This window comes from Pteropus alecto, unplaced genomic scaffold (genome assembly GCF_000325575.1).
Source record: "Pteropus alecto unplaced genomic scaffold, ASM32557v1 scaffold46, whole genome shotgun sequence".
Taxonomy (NCBI): domain Eukaryota; kingdom Metazoa; phylum Chordata; class Mammalia; order Chiroptera; family Pteropodidae; genus Pteropus; species Pteropus alecto.
The window spans coordinates 2,656,155-2,672,406 of record NW_006439231.1 but is presented as its reverse complement, the minus strand read 5'-3'; the positions used below and the strand labels follow the sequence as shown (position 1 = coordinate 2,672,406).

Sequence of the window (16,252 nt, the reverse complement as noted above, 5' to 3'; positions counted from 1 at the left end):
TTCCTGTTGGATAACTAACAGTCCTTAGAAAGGATGGCAAAATAGGCTCTTGAACATCTCAACCTCTTTGATAATATTTTTTCTATTGTACTTTTGGCTGGTTATACTGAAAATAAGAAAATTCTTTACATTTAAATGCATGTTTATTAGGAGAAACATAGGCAGATATGGAATCGAATTTTAGAAAGGCTATAGGAAACAAGGACTCTTTGATGTGGCTGGTGGGAATATATACTGGTAGTTAACTGGGGGGAGCTATTTGACAATACATGGTAAATTAAAAGAAAAATTTCAACCAGGATTTTCATATGTGACTAGGGATACCTATGCCAAGATGTACCTTTAACATTGTAAAGGCCAAATATTAAAAACCATCTACATGATCATCAATAGGAATAAAGAAATGTGTTATATTCATACTATAAATCACTATACAAGAATTATCATTAAATCATTTATATAGAAATCTCAAATACAGATGATGAGGGGAAAACAGAAAATTAAAAACAATAAAACATTTTGCTGCACTTTAATAAAACAAAACTATAAATTATGTTTTACTATATTCATACAATCATGTGGTGAAAAAGTATAAACAAACAGGAAAAATGTGCTACATTTATGAAAATAGATCAATAAAAGGATCAAATTGAAGAACTTAGAGAATGACTGCATAAAAATTGGACAAGGTCTCAGAGACCTGTAGAATAAAGTATATCAATTTATATGTAATGACAATACCAAAACAGTAGAAAGGAAAAATGACAGGCACGATATTAGACTAAATATCAAAATTTTCCAAAATTTGATGAAACATATCGATGTACAAATCCAAAATTCCAACTGAATCTAGTTAGTGTTCACACAAAGATCCATGCTTAAACACATTACAGTAACCCTGCTGAAAGCCAAGAAATTTTATTAAAAAATGACAGCAATAAGAGGAAAACAACTCATCAAGTAAAGAAAAACATGGTTATGTTAATTAGCTGCCTCCTCAGCAAAAGCAATACAGGCCAGAAGAGTGTGGAATGAAATGTCCAGAATGCTGAAAGAAAAATAAAGTAACCAAGAATTCTATATCTAGGAAAATTAACCTTCAAAACTAACCAGTAAAAAAATAAATAATCCAATTAGAAAATGGACAAAAGACATGAACAGCCATATTACTACAGAGGATATGCAGATGGTATGAAAAGATATTGAATGTCATTAGCCATCAATGAAATTCAAATTAAGATCACAATGAGATATCTCTACACACCTATATGATAAAATTTAGGTTGTTTTAATGACAACACCAAATGCTAATGAGGATTTGGAGACACTGAATTGCTCATACATTTCTGGTGGGAAGATAAAATGATACAGTATTCTAGAAAACAATGTTTCTTACAAAATTAAAACATGCAATTACTATACAATGCAGCAATTTCATTCTTGGTTATTAATTTCAGGCAAATGAAAACTTCCGTTCACACAAATACCTGTATGTGTATGTTCACAGAAGTTTTATTTTAAATATCCCTGAAACTAGCATTGGCCCAGGTAATAATTCAGATCTTCAGCTGGGTGAATTATTAAACAAACTGTGGTACAAATATACAATGATATACTTCTCAACAGTATAAAGAAATAAAATATTGATACAAGCAACAATTTGAATGAATCTCCAAATACTTATGTTGAGTAAGAAAAATAAATCTCAAAATGTTAAATGCTGTATGAGTCCGTTTATATAATATTTTTGAAATAACACAATTTTAGAAGTAGAGAAGAGCTTAGTGACTGCTTAGCTAGAGCTTAGAGGTAAAGGGGTGGGGATAAGATAGGAGGAGAGATTTGAATGTGGTCATAAAAGGGCAATATGAGATATTCTAGTGTTATTGTTTCTGTTTGGTTTTGCAGAGATGATGAATACATAAATCTACACAAGTAATGAATTTGTATAGAACTTTTACACACACACACACACACAGAGAAAAGAAGAAATGGAAGACCAAGCGAAACTGTTACACAATTAATGAAAAACTTCAGCAAAAAAATGAATTCAGATATATCTGACTTTGAGACTCATCTTTAATTCATTATACCATAATGCCCCGCAAAGTATGACAAAGAATTTATGGGAAAACAGTCTTTCTGCAATCTAATAAAGGGGGATATGAAGTGACCCTCTGGTATTCTTCCCAAGGCATAGCCATATATTTTATTCCCAAAGACTCTACTCCGTACTTTATTTTTGTTTCTCCTTAACTTTAAATTAAAGCTTAAGTAGTTATTAAATTAATGTTACTCCAAGTATTTTCTATGCAAATAGAATCTCTTTAAATATTTCATGAAAAAGAAGTGTTCTTTAGAGAGATATCTATGGAGCCCTGCCTAGTATATTTCTTTTTAAGATACTAAAATTGAAAGCTTTGAGAAGTCTATGCACATGTGTAAAGTAAATCTGTATTGTATACACATCCATATAGGAAAACTTTGCAGTAAATTATCCTATTTAGTTTTATATATTATACAATTTTCTACACTCGTATTGAGAGATAACTCTTTTAAATTCATAATACATATTACTATTCCATTGAACATTCCATAGAACATATTTTGGCAAATTCTAAATTATAGTGTTGACTGATAATTGCTTAGGTGCAGCAACTTAATGGGATATCATATCGTGGCTTAAATTTTGACTACTCCCCGGTGACACATTTTTCATAATACCTAATTTATATCCATTGCCAGTTTACATATCTGTGTGCTCTGAAAGATTCACTACATGACAAAGAAACTTGCTGTCAATTGGTTGTACATCCCCAATGTTTAGAATTATGCCTGGAGAATTGTACAAATTCAATACATATTGATTGAATGTAAGTACATAAGAACTAAAAAATGAAAGAAAGAAAGAATGAATAAATGAATGAAAACCAGGAACCCTCTGGTTTACTCTTATTGCTTTACTCAGTGGTGCACTGGGACTTAACAGCAAAAGAACAAGAACTTTTTAGTGAGTTATTTCTCCCTTTTTTCTAGAAGCAATTTAGTCAAAGAACACTTGGCATGTCAACCCTGAAATGTTGCCAGCCTTTTGCTCTGGCCACTATTTTTTTCCTCTCAATAATAACTCCCACCAGAAGAATGGCAAGTAAAGAAAGAGGAGGTTTAACTCAATTCTGTCAAATGTCGTTAAGAGTTGGCAGCTCCAGGAAAGGTTTTATAATGAAAAGAATTGAATCCAGTGAAAAAAAGGGCTACCTGATTCACTGCGAATTTCACTTATCTGCGTATCTCTGTTCATAATTATCACTGGTAAGTGACAGTTGGCAAGCTCATGGAAGTCTCAGAAATTGCAAAATGTTATTAAAAAGTCAAAACATAACATTTAGAAACTTCAGTGATTTATGTAAATAAAAGTACAATTTATTTCATGTGATATTGAGGCTTGCTCTAACTGGTTTGTTTTCTTTTCACATAGAATAGAATGTTAAATTATATAATGGTATCTGAAATTTCTCTCTTGGCAAAATCTAATTAGTTGGGCTAAATGTAAAGTTCAAACACTGATACATAGTCTCTATCACTTACCTTCCAAAGGAAGAAAATGAGCTCTCACCACTCCAGTTCACACCCTCAAGTTCATTTGGCCCAAATGAAGGTAAGTTACAAGGCTAAATATAAAAGTTTCCTTGATATATATAGGATAAGTAATACAGTATCAATAATTCCTTTATCATATTTAATTACAACCATTTTAAAAAATACATCCTATCAAAAGAAAAATACTAGTAATTTAATTATTATAAAATGTAACAATATGAATACTTCCTGGAAATTTTTTAAAAGCAAAGAAAAAAGTTTTTTAGATCATAATGTTCATAATTAAATTTATTGCTTCAATTGAAGATCTCAGAGTACTTTTAATTTGTTAATTTTCACAAGAATTTGGAGACATATTTTAGAGCTGACCACTTTGTGGCATCATCAAGACATAAATACTTTTTTGAAGATCTTACCCTATGAAGTTACTTTCTGGTTTCATATAACCTTACTGCTGACATAGTTCATTTCTGCAATGATTTATACAGAGTAACTAATGTGCCCCAAATGTGCTAGTTAATGTTTTTCTCATATTCAGTGACAAAGTAGCACTTATATTCATAGAAGATGACTGTATTTATAATTCTGATAAGTTCTCATATTGAGATATTCCACTCATAATTAATAAATGAGTAAAATAATATTTGTCCTAATCATAGAAGTTTGCCACAATAGGGCCTGTGGAAGAATAAATGCATCATATCAACAACCTTCCAGCTCTTTGCATATTGTATAGCATTGATGGCACCTTACACTTCAGAGGTATTTACACTAATTTATGATAAACAATTTTTTTCTATGTAACTGAAAAATGATGTCTTTAACAATGATTGCAAGTTATATTTGAGGAGTTAAGTTTCCTCAGATTTTCACAAACCAATATTAGATAAACATACATACATACATAGGTTTAAGCATTTTTTAAAAAATCTGGACTATCTTTGTTAGAGGAGAGACATTAAAAGAGAGGTCTTGGTATTTAATAATAGAATATAAAATTTTATTTAAAGTAGAATCAGTAACCATAAAAATTGTAACTATACAAGCTATATATTGATATTAAATAACTGAAATTTATTTATGCAACATGGTCTTGAAAGTGTATCTCTAAATGAAAAATGAATAATGACCGAGGCCATTTTTTTTCTATTTAAACCACCTTAACTCATTTTTTTCTCAACTCAAATACCTTAAAGCTGACAGAATTAAACATTCAGTAAGAGATGTACTGACTGAGTCTAATATATATATTCCAGGTTTTCCTAGGTAAGTATCTATGTGTACAGAATTTCCACTCAATTTAAAAAGGTCATGCTTACATTAAAAAATATACATATATATGCATACATATACACAGAAAACCTAAGAATAATATTTCTATATGTAAAACCTATTTCATTTTTCTTTTCTCTTTTCATTTCCTTCTAAAATATTTATCCATATTAGTATCTCTTTATTCTATTTCCTGTTTTAATTAATAATACTAGTGCAAAGTTCCTTTCTTTTATTCCTCTGCACAATTTGGATGACCTACAACAGAAATTTCCAAACATGGGTTTAATTACCAGCTGTAACATATCCACCACTGGTGGGCAGATTCTTGTAAACAACACACAACCTACAGAACCCTGGGACCCAGCAATATGTATTTTAATAACATATAGTAATAATAATTTAAAATTTACTGAGAACTTAAAATATGCCTAGAGTGTTCCTAAGTATTTTATGTGTTTTAACATATGTTATCTTCACTACAGTCCAATAAGGAAGCTATTATTATTTAGATGGGAAAACTAGGAAAGTTATGATTCTGGCAATATCACTTCAGAGTCTCGGTTCTTTATCTCTCACCACTTACACGGCCTTTCTTTGGTGAGCCTAATGTCTAGCCAGCTTTCTATAAAAATGTCAGATAAATGTGGATGCTTACAGTATATCAAATTATATATATTTATAGTGTACCTGCTTCTCAAAATAAACAAAAAGTTCCTTGAGAAAAAGAATACTATATATTCATATTTTGGATCCTTGAGCACAATATTTGAGTTCTTAGTACATATTAGTTGAATTGATTCTTCCTTTCAAATATTCCAAGAAGAAAATCACTAAAACCATTTGCACTCAGGAAACATTAGATAGCAAACCTTCCTTTGAGGATGCAGCCTATTCTTCTGTCATCTGACAAAAACAGTTTTTCCTGCATCCCAAGCACATTTCTTAGGAGTCTTAACTGAGTGTTTATAAGAATAACTCATCATCATTAGCTATAATTTTTTTTTTTTAACTTCAGGACTTTTGAACATATTTAAGTTCCAAAATTTACTATTTGAGATTGATTCTGGCCAACATTCTAGAAAATTCAATGCAATGGCCTGAACTATATACCATGTCTTAGTAAGAGGTCCAATTAAGATCAAGTTTCAAGTCTGTATATACAGAGAAAGAAATTAAGTTGAATTAAATATATCAAAAATCAAATCGATGCAATATATCTTCATGAATTTGCATCCTATTCAGCTTTTTTTTTTCCTGTAAACAAATGGTTGTCATTCTTTTAGGTTCAGTAAGCTGAGATATCTTATATTTTACTTTTTTAAAAAATTTATATATTTCTTCTCTTTATTCTTTACACTTTATGACAGTTACACAGAATGGACAATCATTCAAAATCTATCCATGGGTGGATATAATATTTTTCTTTTGTAAGAATCAAAGTAAAAATAATATTTCAGCTCTCAAAAGGTTTCATACACACACACACACACACACACACACATACATTCACACACACACAATTTTTTGGCTAACAATATGCTAAAACAGAAATGAAATTAAGATTTTCTGCAACAAAGAAAAGTTTAAAGACATTTACTCAGAAAAAAAAATCTAGGTAATGAGGAATCAGATAATTGATTTGCATAAATTTATAAAGGCCTCAATGCCTTCCTCATACAAGGAAGAAAAATGGAAAAATACAAAGTAGTATGGTCTTTCCCTCTTAGAGACAGAAAAGAGGAAAAGCAAAAAGTGAGGAATATTCAGGGAGGAACATGCTTCAATACTTCCATATGTACAACCAAACATTCTTATGTAGCTAATCTATGAAGTAAGTCACCATTTCTTCCACGATCTATTGAAACTCATTAGAAAAAGCAATGGAGTGACTGCTAACCTCAAGCACTGATCTTGGAAAAATGACTCTCTCCTTAACCAGAATATAGCCTAGTTTGAATAATGAACACTGCAATCATGTTTAACAAGGTTAAACAAGAAAAGATGAAATAAATACATTAGGAAACATCACTTGTTTACACAAATTGCTTCCTTCTTTACATATTCAGGCTAAGACAATATGCACCAACTTGGAAGACACCTAGACCCAGAAGTGGCAAATACTACTGTGGCCAGAGCAAGACGGAGCTAACAAAGGTATTGGTATAGTGATTCTAGATTTTAAACCTTTTGAAAGTGGAGATAAAGTATCTATATTTGATTCTCCAGTACCAATTACAGTCACTGGCCCCATAGTAAGTGGGAGATAATGTTTATCAATTTATATTTACAGCCTGTTTTCTCCATTAGACTAGGAGCAGCACGAAGTTTCCAATATAAACAGTACTTAGTACAGAACAGGTTTATAATAAATGTTATTTCATTGAGCAAATGAATGAAGGCATCAAAAACAAAGTGAGGGTTCAGAAATCATAATCCAGGAAAAAAATTAAGATCCAGAACTAGAAATATAATCAGGTGCCCAGGGACAAGAATGTGAGCTCAAATATTGAGTTATTCCCAAAAACTCTCCCATAGGGTTCTAGCACGTAATGTTTATACTAGGGCTTTTAGCATGTCGACATATTTAATTTTAGGTATCTTCTGGTGCTCTTCCATGTCTAATACTAGGCTGTGTGTGCCCATGTGTCTGTATGTTGTGTTTCTGAGTGTGTTAGGAATTTGGAAAACCAAAGAGAAGGAACACTGGACATGAACATTACCATCAGCACTCTGAGTATGAAAGACAGACTACAGTCCACTAAATTCTCAGATTAAAGTTTCACCCAGATGCTATTTTTCTCAAGCTTAAGAAGTACGATTAAACCTTAGACGAGCATGTTAAGGTTAAAATTACTCAGTCAGGCCCAACTTGCTCTAGGCATCCTTATGTTAAGTCTTATGTTACTGTGTTCTGTTCAGTTTGCTTTATTCTACAGAAAAGTAATTTTTTTTTGTTTAAAATCAAGTCTAAACAGTATTTCATTTGGTATATTTTTCAAATATAAAATGTAAACTTATTACAGTTCTTGATTAAATCTGCCAAATAGGGTCTGAGTAGATATACTGAGTTAGAAATAATGATAAATACCACAGCAGATTAAACATTTTCTAGAAAAACAGTCACTTTAATTTAGTTCATTTGTGCACACATGAACCTGGATGAATTAGCCAAAGTGTGTTCAATGCAGAGGAAACATGATTTGAAAAAACCCTGCACAGGAAGTCAAGTTCTCCACTTCGTAAATGAAGATACCAACTTTACATCATTCCCAAATTTAGCCAATGGACCATGATAAAGTCTTCACTAATTCTTAAAACAATTTTTAAAAAGTAGTAGATAATTCATAAAATCAAATTTGTTCAATGTAATGTATTATTCTTTATTTGGGGATTTTATGCTTATTATTTTGGTATTAGAATTCTCTTTTTTTGGACATGGTTCCATAGTGTAGCGGTCAGCACGTCTGCTTTACACGCGGAAGGTCCTGGATTCACACTCCAGTGGAACTACAGTCCATGGTCTACGGCCATGCCACCCTGAACAAGCCCGATGTCTGATTTGGAAGCTAAGCAGGGTCAGGCCTGGTTAGTACTTGAATGGGAGACCACCTAGGAAGACCAGGTGCTGTAGGCATAAATAATAATAAATAATTTTTAAAAATTCTCTTTTTTAATGAAACAATAGTGATAATAGAGGGTAGTTTGCAAGTTTTGAACTAAGGAATGCTTTGAGTTTAATTTTTAAATCAATGGTTGATGAACAGCATAACTACTCATAACACATTCATTTATTCATTCATTCATTCAGTAATTATACTGACCACCTACTATGCTCTGGAGACACAGCAGTGAACAAAAAAGACAACTACATGTTTCTCATATTATACTTATACCTGGTATGCTATCATAGAAAGCAGATAATAGTGAGATGAATAGAATAGAATAGAATAGAATAGAATAGAATAGAATAGAATAGAATAGAATAGAATAGAATAGAATAGAATAGAATAGAATGCTGGTTTTGTGCTGTTAAATGCTAGAAAGAAAATATTAAGTCTCTCTTATAGCTTTCCAAGATGGCTATATGAGGTAAAAGGCTCCAGGGTTTTAAAATTTTAGTCATATTTAGAATAACCACTCCATGGAGACTGAGGCATAAAAACTTTGATCGATGGCTTCATATGACTGCCTGAATAGAAATATTTCTGCCTCATCATCTAATGTCAATAAATCATATTTATTATAATGAGTATCATAAAACAATATAACAAAAAAATCTTAATAAAATTACATTAAAGATTGCAATGCAGAATATCTGGTTCTTATAAATGAACTATGTGCTTTAACAACCACATGCTTGATAGCGCTGCAGCAACTATTATAATTAACAATGAATGTTTAAGGATTTATTTGACAAAATTACTCAATTCCAAGAAACCTTTCAAAAAATGCTAAAAATGCATATATTCGCAGCCTCAGTAACTAATAAATAATAGATAAAAAATCATGCTAAAATCCATGGTCTAATAGCTAGCCTCACCTTTCATTATCACCAATCATAATATAGACCAGAAACTAGGAAAAAAGAATCTGGCCAAAAAAACTATAAAGACTTATGATAGAGGTAAGAGTAAAGTAAAAAGAACTGTTCTACAGGAAAAGATAAAGAATCAGAAGAACAGAAAAACATATTGACATTTCAAAACCAAAAATTGAATGCTTTTAGGTTTACTTGTCATTCTTCAATGTCTTTCATATCAGTGATTCACAAAGTCACTGAAGAGTATGGTTACCACACACTGATGGATGTGTAACTTGCTCATTCTAGACAAAGACAAGAATTTTCATTTGCTGCTATTAAAAATTCCTTTTACAATCATAGCAAAATAAACTCCATTGTTATATCTTTCATAATATTTTAATAAATTCAGAAGTACATGTCTTTGAGGGCACAAACTATTGAAAATAATTTCATTGAGAAAGGGACTTAACAAATTAAGTAGACAAAATGGGCATTTAAAAACAACTGCTGCAGAAAAATTAGTCATTGGCATAGATAAAATAACACTGCAGATTTCAGTGTTTATTGCTCATGATTGTTCTTTAACTATAGTACTAATGGTATTTAAGATTTAGTTAACTAAGAAAACAGGATTTTTCCTTATGAAAGAACATCCAGTAGTCCCCCCTTTATCTGCAGCTTTGCTTTCTGCAGTTTTAGTTACCAGCAGTCAACCATTGTCTAAATATTAAATGGAAAAAGTCAGAAATACTATCTTAAGTTTTAAATTGCACACTGTTCTGAGTAGCGTGATGAAATCTGGCACTGCCTTTTTTATCCCACCCTAGAGGTGAATCATCCTTTGTGCAGCATGTTCATGCTGTATATGTTACCCTCCTGTTAGTTGTGTTTTAAAAATTAAACTTTATCATAGGTATGTATGTATAGGAAAATGCACAGTATGTATAGAGTTTGGTACTATCCGAGGTTTCAGGCATGCTCCGAAACCATGAAAGGTAACCCCAGTACTGAATTAAGGTTTATAGTATATCCTCTCATACATAAACTATTTAATATAAAAGAAATATATAGAGCTATGTTGTAGAAGAAAATCTACTAAATGTAATAATAGACTAAGATAACGGAAGAGAAATCCATGTAAAGAGAATCATTGTGCCTTATAGATTTCTTTTTCTGATTGCCAATTTATCATATAAAATATAAAAAAATAATTGTGTTTTACATGAGCATACAAAAAACACATCTGTGAAATATTTCACATGTTACATATTCACTTCTTTTCATGTGCAGAGGCAATCATACAGTAATAAAAGAGGTAAACTGATATGTTTTTCAGTCATCAAATTATTCCAGCTATCACATTCAGGAATATTAAGATGTCACTTAAACAGTGTTTAATATTTCTCTCCCAGTTCTCCTATGAGTTAAGTCAATATTCTCACCTCTAGAAAGATTTAGTAATTGACCTACTTGACCTAATTCACAAAAGGAGGCCATTGCAAAAATGAGCTAAATTTTAAAATCTCCTTGTCGCTGTGGTTGGAACTACATGACAAGAAATTGTCCACAATATATTAATAACTGATTCAATTTACAGTTAAAAATAAGTAAAGCTGATTTTGGTATCATCAATTGACACAGGCAACATCCAGATCCTAGTATGTAAGTTTGTTAGCAGTTATTTTAATATTTATTTAAAGAATGTATTTCAATAAATGTTAACTAAATATCACATATAGCTAAGTCAAACTTTGAGTAACAATTTTACATTTTGAAAAGAGGCATTATGTAAAACATGGCTTGATATTGAAATTTATCACTGGCAATGGAGAAAAAGGGAGAGAGACAGAGAGAGAAGAAAAGAGGGAGAAGGAGAGAGGGAGAGGAAGAGAGAAAAAGGAAAGCAAACTCTCCCCTACCTCTTATTATAACTCTATCCTGAGGACTCCTCACTCTTGACCTAATTACCTCTCAAGGACCCCCACCCCAAATGCCCTAGTTTTGGTGGTTAGGATTTCAACATGTGAATAGGGAGGGTGCACAAGCATTCGGTCCATAGCAGTGCCTAAATTCTCAAACTTTATCAATTCACATCTCAGTTCTCAGTCTTAACCACCCCACCTAGAACCATGAAAGTGATTTCATTAGATTCACACAAACTCCAACTATGAACTAATTCTAGTGTTAACACCTTTGTCGATATTATAATTGCTCATTTGGTCAGATTTCAAATTAAAGTCAAAACCATAAAAGCATAAAATATGAGTATTAACAGAATCTTAATAATTACTAATAATTCTTTTTTAATAGATAAGTTTACTGAGATAGTTAACATTTGGAAAAACTCAAATTTAACTCAGTATAAACACATGTTGTTATTATTATTTGTTGTTATTTTTACTGCTGCTTTTTTGTGGTAGTGGTTTTCATAGCTTTATACTATCTGAATCCACTTTAAAAAGTTCTTAAAAAGTATTAGAAAATATTGAGCATATTTCTAATACTATAAAGAACCCCAACTTAATAAAATCCTATGGTTAATTTATTATTTTTTCACAACTATGCCTTAAATTGTCCATTTGAAAATGGGGAGAGAGTACATAAGAGAATTTCCATTTCAATGTTTTACCGATTGTGTGTATGATTTTGTATCCTCATTCTCATTTCTACTTTCAAAGGAAAACACAATATATAAAGATGTCAGAAATGAACTTCAGTGCACTAATAAATAATGCTCCACAAAAAACACCAATGACTGGCTAGCTAGAAAGCACTATCAATATCTGATGACATGATAGCTGCCTTTTGCCTTCAGATTAATGACATCTTAATGCTCCTCTGAAATCACATTAATTTTCCTGATATTAGTATTGAATTATCTTAGTTTTGATCATAAAAACCTTAATCTATATATTTTAAGAATGTAAAAGTATTACCAAATTATAAGGTGATATAAATGCAATATACTATCACTACTGTTAAATTACTTTAAAAATCCCATTATTCAATCTGGCATCAAAATAAAGCAAACACTAAACCAGGGAAGCTTCTTTAATGAAATGGCTTTATCTCTCAGGATTATACTTGCCATTATGCCTTTAATTGTGCAGACTGGAAGGATTTGTGACACTAACTGAATAATCTTGCATTATTTGAATAATTTATAATCAAACCAGAGTCTGTGACTCATTGGCTTATTACATATTTGCATGTTATCATCAACTAAATGTCCGTGCATGCCCAACTATACAAAACTGTTTAAAATAAAACTTCTCCAACATCCATGGCAGCTGTCCTGTCCTGATGTGTATAATGTAGAGTGGAATACATGAAGGATTAAATTAAATATTCATGAAGCATATGTATATCATTTGCACTATCTGTGCTCTAGATCAAATGTTAGGAAATAAAGCTAAATTGGAATATTTTTTCTGAGTAAATTCAGATTCATAACCTATGGCATTAAATATTCATAATAACATTTTGGAAGTGTTGTAATCATGTAAGGAAATTCCACATAAGAAAAGCAATATTAATCAATAGTAAAGATCGTATTCCTCTTTTGTTTCTACATTTTTATATCTATAAATTGCTTCTAAGCAAGACACTTGACTTTAGATGATGTGGAGGGACTTTCAGAACTAGGTCAGCAATCACAAGGGTGATTTTCTTGGGCTCTAAGGAAACAATGAGCTAATAGGATGCTATTAGTTTTATGCCTACTCATAACTAGATTTAGACAGCAATATGCAGACAAAGTAGCATGGAGGCACAGAGAAAACTGTGCTACAGAAAAGAATGATGATGACCAAAAGATGTAAAATCAGTCGCTACAATGAAGTCTAAAATATAAGAATAGTGAGACAAGTAATACTAATATTTTAAATAAGCCGTATAGATCAATTAAACATGATTATCAAATAAAATGATAAAATACCCATATCCCACTTAAAATTATTGAAAGCTGGATAAAATTCATATGTGTTATAGAAATCAAGCTTTATAGACATGATGAAAATTATACACTGAAAACAACTCAATTCACTGTAAATTTTCATGATAAAGTATTTCACATTAGCAAATATTTTTATAACTAAACCAATTTTATATTAAAAAAACACCTTTATACTTGGGGAAATGCTTGCTCATAAGAATTCCTAAGAGACACTAATTGGGATAAAGCCCAGATACATTTTTTTAACTTGCCGTCCTGATAGCAGAGATGGCCGTCAAGAGTTACAGCTACACTGAGCTACTTATGATCTTATCCTCCTCTCCCAACCCAGCTACAGACGTTTGCATCAATGACAGACATATGAACCAAGTAGAACCCATGAAAATCAATGTGGAATTTGAAATGTTCTCAGTCAGTTTGAGTTACTCTTTTAAATACAGGGGATCAAATTTGTAATTGTAGGAAAGCAATGTGCAAAGTAAAGCAGATAAATCTGGTTTGTAAAGAATGAAGAAATGACTGGTCAGAAGCAGGAACCAGAGAGAGGGTGACTACTACCTCATTCATTGAAGCTTGCCTAATCCCTTGGTTTCATCATTTCAAAAATTCAATTGACCTCAGGTTCTTTGAGTTAACCATTAAGTCCCTTTCTTTCTCTTAAGCTAGCTGAAGTCAGTTTATGTTACTTGAAAACAATTGAAATTTGACCACAGAATAATAAATAACTGAATCGGCTTTAGTTATCTGGACAACTCACAAAGTTAAAACACCTTTTATAAACTATACCTGTCAGCATACTATTTTATTTTGAATGAAGTAATCCCCCATATTCTATTTAAGAGAAAAAGCTGAAAAACACGTAAGTTGTTTTGAAGATAAAGAATATTTATTTAGTATAAATATTCTGTATTCAAATCCATCATTGTACTCCTGCTCCAGATTAAAGTAAAGAGGTGCATACAAAACGGTTTTCAGAGTATTAAGTTTTCATAGATTTGTGTAAGCCCACTGTCTTAGTCTTTTGCACAGCTGTAACAAAATACCACAGACTGGGTAGCTTATAAATAATAGAAATTTATTTCTAACAGTTCTGGAGGCTAGAAGTCCAAGATAAGAGTGCCAGCACAGTCAGCTGGGGACTCTCTTCCAGGCCTCAGACTTCTCATTATATCCTCACATAGCGGAAGGGCGCTAGCTAGCTCTCCAGCGCCTCTTATATAACGACACTAATCCCATTGGGGAAGGCTCCACTCTCATGACCTAATCACCTCCCACATGCCCCACCTCCAAATATCAACACATCAGGCATTAGGATTTCAACATATAAATTTTGGTGGGAACACCTTCAGATTACAGCACCCACCAATCTACAAAATTATAAACCATTCTATTTTTAGTAATTGTTTCCTTCCTTCACTGAATTTTTGTTTCTTGCTACAATTAGTGTGCTTTCCTGCTTTGATTTGTAAAACTGAAATGTTCATCAGTGAGAAACAATTAAATGTTTTATATATCTACTACCAAATAAAGTGCCAGATGACTTGGTAAAACCTTTCAAGTCTTTATTAATAAAGAATCTAGATGCTTTATTTAACAAGTGGATCTATTTTTCTATCTTTAAATTTTAACTACAGTTTAGTGCAAACATACAGATGAGAATAAGATAACAGTCAAGACACAATGATCTTATAAGTCTATCAAGGTCATTATGTACCTCTTGGGGAAAATAAAAATTAAAATAAAAACCGAGAACAGAAGCCAAGATGAAAAATAATAGTATCATCAAACACTGACTCCTTAATGTAGGCCAGGCATTGTTCAAAATATTGCACCATTATCTCATTCTAATCCTGATAAGAATCTGGTGCAGTGTTAGTACTATATACATAATTTATAGATAAGGAAATGGAGATAGAGATTAACTAACTTGCACATATTAGGTAGTCAGAAGTGAAGCCAGATTTACAATCAAGATTAGCTGATTTCAGATTCTCCAAGGAGGTAAATATTTATATAAATTAGTACTATGGATTGAGTTCAATAAAGAGAGGCTCCCAGAGTTGCGTATATGTGCATGCAGGTTGTATATTTTACAACTCTAGGGGACTTCATTCAAAACTTATCTATTTAGATAGTTGAGTACAGGAACTGAGTCCTGTTTATCAATTTAATCTCAGCACTTGGCATGTAAATGTCTTTTGGTAAAATAAGTTGTATAATTAAATAAAGCATTCTTGGCTCAAGCTTGCATGACACCAAATAAATATGAACATCTAAAATCTGAACTTCGATGTGTCTTTTTACTATTCTATTTTTAGCTAACAATGTGTAGCCTTTGGGTCCACCAACCACCAGTTCCTAAAGATTTAGATGTCTAATAATGTATCTATCAGTAACAGATATAGTTAATGTGAATTTATATTTGAAGCATAGGGCGGCATGCTCGCAGTAAAGACGAAGGTCTTTACATTGGAGATGTTCTAAGTATTCATAGAAACAATAGGTAACATTTTACATATATAATTTGTAGTGTGTTTAATACACAGTATGTGCTATATGAATTCAGCCTAGGAAATGTTCATCCTTCTGGGTGGTAATGAAAGATTTCATTTTGCATAACCTCAGTTGGGCCTTGAAAAAATGATTAGCATTAAGATGGGTTATATGGAGAATGGAAGGTGGAGTATTTTAACTAATTTAGGCTAACCACTAGAGATAGAAATCTGTATGAATCCTTTGGGAGTTAAGAAGAGAGAAATCAGATGATTTGGGGGTAAAGTGTGACGAGGTATGAGCTCACAAAGAAACAACTAAGCTCTAGAAGACAGATATCCCAGGCTGAGCAATTTGTATTATCACTTCTGCCTTAGTGAAAGCATTGAATGGAGAGAGAGAGAGAG

General features: G+C 31.8%; 1 protein-coding gene and 1 pseudogene across 1 annotated transcript in view; one reads left to right on the top strand and one right to left on the bottom strand.

Annotated features, from left to right (window-relative positions):
* LOC112483518 (ephrin type-A receptor 5-like) overlaps window positions 1-16,252 on the bottom strand; it is a 60,047-nt gene that overhangs the window by 10,426 nt on the left and 33,369 nt on the right. The gene's annotated exons all lie outside the window — the stretch shown is intronic.
* On the top strand, window positions 8,395-8,509 carry LOC112483533 (annotated as a pseudogene).